Source organism: Octopus bimaculoides, chromosome 17 (genome assembly GCF_001194135.2).
Source record: "Octopus bimaculoides isolate UCB-OBI-ISO-001 chromosome 17, ASM119413v2, whole genome shotgun sequence".
In the NCBI taxonomy this organism is placed as follows: Eukaryota; Metazoa; Mollusca; class Cephalopoda; order Octopoda; family Octopodidae; genus Octopus; species Octopus bimaculoides.
This window is the reverse complement of record NC_068997.1, coordinates 51057095-51063103: the sequence shown is the minus strand read 5'-3', so window position 1 is coordinate 51063103 and position 6009 is coordinate 51057095. Positions and strand designations below refer to the sequence as shown.

At 37.8% G+C, this 6009-nt stretch overlaps 1 non-coding gene across 1 annotated transcript in view; it reads left to right on the top strand.

Annotated features, from left to right (window-relative positions):
* LOC106874767 (uncharacterized) overlaps positions 1–5815 on the top strand; it is a 6508-nt gene extending 693 nt beyond the window's left edge. The window contains exons 2-5 of the transcript XR_008265816.1: positions 1669–1769; positions 3899–3997; positions 4538–4693; positions 5692–5815. This is a non-coding gene — a transcript (uncharacterized LOC106874767). The remainder of the gene's footprint in view (positions 1–1668; positions 1770–3898; positions 3998–4537; positions 4694–5691) is intronic.
* The last annotated feature ends 194 nt before the right edge of the window (positions 5816–6009 follow it).

The window sequence follows — 6009 nt, the reverse complement described above, 5'->3', positions numbered from 1 at the left end:
GAGTGTATGACGTTTCGGGCGTAGCCCTTCGTCGGAAAGATGGAAAGTTCGGAGAATGGAAGAACGGAGAAAGAGGAAAATGGTACCGTTGCCCACGAGGTTACATTACTATACAATAACGCCTCACGCCACGAGGGACTCTAAGGTCAGACTACTATAAAAAAAAAAAGCACATTTTTACCGAATGCGTGGAAATGCAACTCTCAAAGCCAACCCCTTAAAAAACGAACTAAATTATGGATCATGATTTCGTAGTTATTGTAGTATTATACAACTTCTACTCGTCAGTATAATATGGTCAAGAAAAATAGAAATAAACAGTGAATCAACATACCAAACGAACACCATGTATCCAGCATAGCATATATATATTTCGGGAATAAATTATGGATTTTTTCCCTTATGAGGTTTTTTTCACGCTAGCTACTTGATAAATTCTTGTAAAAGAATTCGTCCTATTATTGAAATTTATATATATATATATATATATATGTTGGTGCTGATGTATATGTGTGTTGTGTATGTATGTGTATGCGTGTATTTGCATGTTTGTGCATGTGTGTGTAGCATGTGTATTTGTGTGGGGGTCTGTGTATGTTTGCATGCAGTGTATATTATGTGCAGTAGAAATGCAATGGGTCAAACGAAGATCGTCTTAAGTAAATCACAGTTACCTCCCTTACATTATTCATGAAAAAGGCCAAAACCAACTTTCACACAAGCAAGGGAAGATATTTTTGTGTAATTAGACCTGCTAGAAATAGGAGCCAGATTTTATCCTCGTGTCTTAAGGAGAAAAAAAGAGAGAGAGAGAGAGAGATAATGATCCTTCCCGTGTCATATTGACTTATAAGGGCCGGTTTCCTGGTTTTCGTAGCGTATAAATTTGACCCTGGGGAATATATGCAGCACAATCTGTCAAAGGAATGATCATTTTTGCCAGCTGTGTGGACTGGAGCAACGTGAAATGGAGTGTTTTGCTCAAGAACACGACGTGTTGCCCGGTCCGGAGATCGAAACCACAATCTTATGATCATGAGTCCAATACCATAACCACTAAGCCACGCGCCTCTCCCTTAGGGAAATGAGGACATTTGATATCTTTGTCCAAGGTAGGGGCGGCGAGATGGCAGAATCGTTAGGATGCCGGACGAAATGCTTAGCGGTGTTTCACTCGTTGCTAGGTTCCGAGTTCAAATTGCGCCGATGAAATGTACTGGAGTCGATGAAATTTACTGGGGGTCGATGAAATTTACTGGAGTCGATGAAATTTACTGGAGTCGATGAAATCTACTGGAGTAGATGAAATTTACTAGAGTCGATGAAATTTATCGGGATCGATGAAATTTACTGGAGTAGATGAAATTTACTGGAGTAGATGAAATTTACTGGAGTCGATGAAATTTACTGGGGTCGATGAAATTTACTGGAGTCGATGAAATTTACTGGGGTCGATGAAATTTACTGGAGTCGATGAAATTTACTGGGGTCGATGAAATTTACTGGGATCGATGAAATTTACTGGGATCGATGAAATTTACTGGGGTCTATAAAATTTACTGGAGTCGATGAAATTTACTGGAGTCGATGAAATTTACTAGGGTCCCCAAAATTTCAGATCTTGTGCCCGTAAAGAAATGATTGTTATTTATTTATTTATTTTAACAGACAACAGATCTGTCCTATTCTTTATCGAAAAGCCGGTCACGCAGGCGGTACAGTGAGTTTGAATGGTTACGTAAACAGCTCGAGATAAACCACCCAGATATGTAAGTTTTTGAAACCATTTTTACATATATATAATAATCTGCTTGTTCGTTCGCCCGTTATACCTTAGTTCGTTAGAGGGGTGGAGGTGGAGTGAGTGAGAGGTGAGTAAATGGGAGAAAACAAGAGAGGAGGAAATATGAATAGAGAAGAGTTAGTTGAAGAGAGAGGAGAAGAGCGAGAGAAAAAGATGGTGAGAGAAAAGTGGGAGAGAGAAGTGCTGATGACGTGCTGTATGGTAGGGAGGGAAAGGTGAAGAGAAAGAGAGAAAATTTAAAGACATGAAGTGGAGAATTACATGGTGAAAAAGTTTGTTGAGAAAGTAGAGAGAAAGAGAGAAATATGAAGGGCTTCGCAGAGGGAAATTTTAAAATCATAAAATATGTTATTGTGACTGGAAGTGAAATAACCCTTATAGAAAGAAAAATAAAGACGCAAATCATCCAGTCTTTCTTAAATAGCTTCTCTTCATCGTTTTCGTTCTGTGGAATTTCCACGGGTCCAACTTCTAAATTATTTCATTCTTATAATTCACTGATTCATAACTGAAAGCAACACAATTATATGAAAGAGTGTGAAGATTTCAGTCGCCTAATAAGACAAGAAAATAATTATAGTCACTTCTAAGTTATCTCTACAGATAGTCGATATAATTTGGAGCCAGAACTGAAAGTTGTAACATTTTGTATACGAATACGGCTATGTAAACAATGCGATCGAAGATAGAAAAATAAGAAATGGGCGTGTATGCATGCAGTAATACTTCATTTTACAAGGACCCGTTTTATGAGACACCGGTTTTACGAGTTTTATTTTATAATAGATATAAAAATTTTATTTTACTGCGTCTGGGGAGTGTCATTCTGTTATAGTGTTTTATTATTTAACACACACACTGGATCGATTTTGTCTATTTATTTATTCTGAACTGTATTAACCAAGGGCATCGACTGAATGGGGTGAGTGGGAGATCACTACAGAGATGGTAAATGGTGTAAGGTACAAAAGAAATCACTTTAAACTTGTTAAAATGATATTCAAAGTGGTTTCAATGGTTGAAAGTGCTTAGCAGATTTGCAGAAATAAGGTTGGACATTTCTAAATACCTTCACGCCCATTCAAATCGAGATAAAGAGTAATAACAGGTACGTTTCAGGTGTGGTAGAGTGGATATTTATATTTTGTAGTTTATGACACTTATGTCTAGTATATATATTGGATTGGTACAGAATTATTGCGGCTTTTTTTCAACAAATTTTATTCAACAAAAACAATAACAATATTTAACAAAAGCATCTTTAAATGACGGTCTGACCGTCTGCCAAGTAAATGGGAAGCAGTAATTGAAGTAGATGGTGAATATGCTCCGGAATAATCATTGAAAGATGTTTTTGTTACGTGTTATTGTTTTTGTTGGATAAAATTTGTTGAAAAAAAGCCGCAATAATTATGCACCAACGAAATGTATATGGAGGTGCAATGGCCCAGTGGTTAGGGTATCGGACTCGCGGTCAAAGGATCGCAGACCCGATTCCCAGACCGGACATTATGAGTGTTTATTGAGCGAAAACACCTAAAGCACCACGACAGGGGGTGGTGGTGAACCCTGCTATATTCTTTCACCACAACTTTCTCTCACTCTTTCTTTCTGTTGTACCTGTATTTCAAAGGGCCAACCTTGTCACACTCTGTGTCACGCTGCAACTATGTTAAGGGTACACGTGTCTATGGAGTGCTCAGCCACTTACACGTTAATTGCAAGAGCAGGCTGTTCCGTTGATTGGATCAACTGGAACCCTCGTCGTCGTAACCGACGGAGTGCCAATTCATATATGTATGTACTTATACACAAATATTTACACAACCTTTCTATTATGTCCACGGGCATATAGCGTAGTGGTTAAGCGCGCGGGGCTACTAACCCCAAGATACCGAATTCGATCCCAGACAGTGACCTGAATAATAATAATAACACCTTCGAAAAATACCTTAGGAATGAGAACCCAGCTTCGAAATTTCCCCAAGACACCTGAAGAAGGCTGGAGAGTACATCAGTCGAAACGTTGTGTTAACAACAAACAAGACGAAGACAAATAGCCGTCAAATGTGAATAATCTTTTTATTGTTGCAGCAAACCTTCCAAGTTACCCAGACATTTATATTTCAATGAGAAATTTGATGAAGACTGCATTGCTCATCGGATGAAAGGGCTTCAAAAATTTCTATACGAGTGAGTTATTTTGTTATTTGATATCTCTTTCTTTGTGGAGGTGCAATGGCCCAGTGGTTAGAGCAGCGGACTAGCAGTCATAGGATCGCGGTTTCGATTCCCAGACCGGGCGTTGTGAGTGTTTATTGAGCGAAAACGCCTAAAGCTCCACGAGGCTCCGGCAGGGGATGGTGGCGAACCCTGCTGTACTCATTCACCACAACTTTTACCCTCTCTTACTTCCTGTTTCTGTTGTGCCTGTATTTCAAAGGGCCAACCTTGTCACACTCTGTGTCACGCTGAATATTCCCGAGAACTACGTTAAGGGTACACGTGTCTGTGGAGTACTCAGCCACTTGCACGTTAATTTCACGAGCAGGCTGTTCCGTTGATCGGAGCAACTGAAACCCTCGACGTCGTAAGCGACGGAGTGCCAACATAACATAACATCTTTATATAATTATCCGGTCTATAGCTTTGTGAAAATCAACCATGTTGTTTATAACACCGGCCAACTTTCTACTATTTCCTAAGAGTCTCAAGTTTTATTATTTATTTTAGATGCAGTTTGGTAAAAGATTATGTCTCCGATGCATCGTTCCACCTCTTTCTACAGAGTGACTTAACTTGGGATGAACTCATTCAACATTCGAAAGGAAACTACAAACCGTCCTTAACTGAAGTTTGGAAAATGGGTGGCCGAACGCACCCAAAAGAGTAAGTAATGTTCATTTATATGTATGTATATATGTGAATGTTTATATATGTATGTATATGTGTGTGTGTGTATGAATGTTTTTTTTTTCTTTGAGTTTTATTAAGTCCTTTAGAGCAGGGGTTTTCAAACTGTGGTCCGCGGACCACAGGGGGTCCGCAAGGACAAGACAGGGGGTCCGTGGACAGCAAATACTTTTTATGAGTAATTTGATTTTATATATGTTTTTTAATCGAAATCTTTTAATTGACAATAAACCTATTTGTTAAATACTGTTAAGTAAATAAATGTAAAAATATATGTTATTTTAAGCAAATATTTATGTATAAACCCCTGCTTTAGAGTTCAAACCAGTTACCAATAAAATGACGAGACTTTTTGAGTTAAGTGAGTCCCCGGTGTTTGTAAATACAGTGATACCTCGCAATAAAAGTTCAATTCGTTCCATGACCCAACTCGTCTTACGGTTTACTCGTTTTACAAATCAATTTTCGCCATTGAAATTAACTAAAATATTATTAACCCGTTCCAGCCCTCCAAAAACCACTCAAAATTAATTTTCTGTGGGTTTTAAAACAGAAAACTCCTTACTTGACTCCCTGAGTTTAATTTAATGTGACTCCTTAATTGATTCCCTGAGTTTAAATTAATGTTACTCCTTACTTGACTCCCTGGGTTTAAATTAATTGACTCATTACTTGACTCCCTGGGTTTAAATTAATGTGACTCCTTACGTGATTCCCTGAGTTTAAATTAATGTGACTCCTTACTTGACTCCCTGAGTTTAAATTAATGTGACTCCCAACTTGACTTCCTGAGTTTAAATTAATGTAAACCCTTACTTGACTTCTTGAGTTTAAATTCCGTCGTAGACGACTTTACCTTTTTATTCTTCTGGGGTCGATGTAATTGACTTAACCTCCTTCCCAGAAATTGCCGGCCTTGTGCCAAAATTTGAAATCATAATTAATGTGACCCCTTTTATGATTCTCTGTTGCAGGCCAGATTTTTGGGAGCTGATTGTTGCTGACATTCCGTCCGAAACCTCCAAAGATACAAATTAATTACTTTTATATCGTTCTAAATTAATTAATACCACAATAAATAACTTATTTTTCTGTAAATTTTGTTCTTCACTTTTTTATTTTTTTCTTATTTTTGTATTTCGTAATTTTAAGAGCTTATATGTAGGTATATTCGCGTTATGGAAATAATGCGTTTGTTGAAAACCTTGCATTTACGTGGAATTCGTTAAAAGAAAGAAGTATTTCATTTCTCTCCTTGTTTCTTTCTGTGTTCCTTTCTGTGGAAGAGCGTA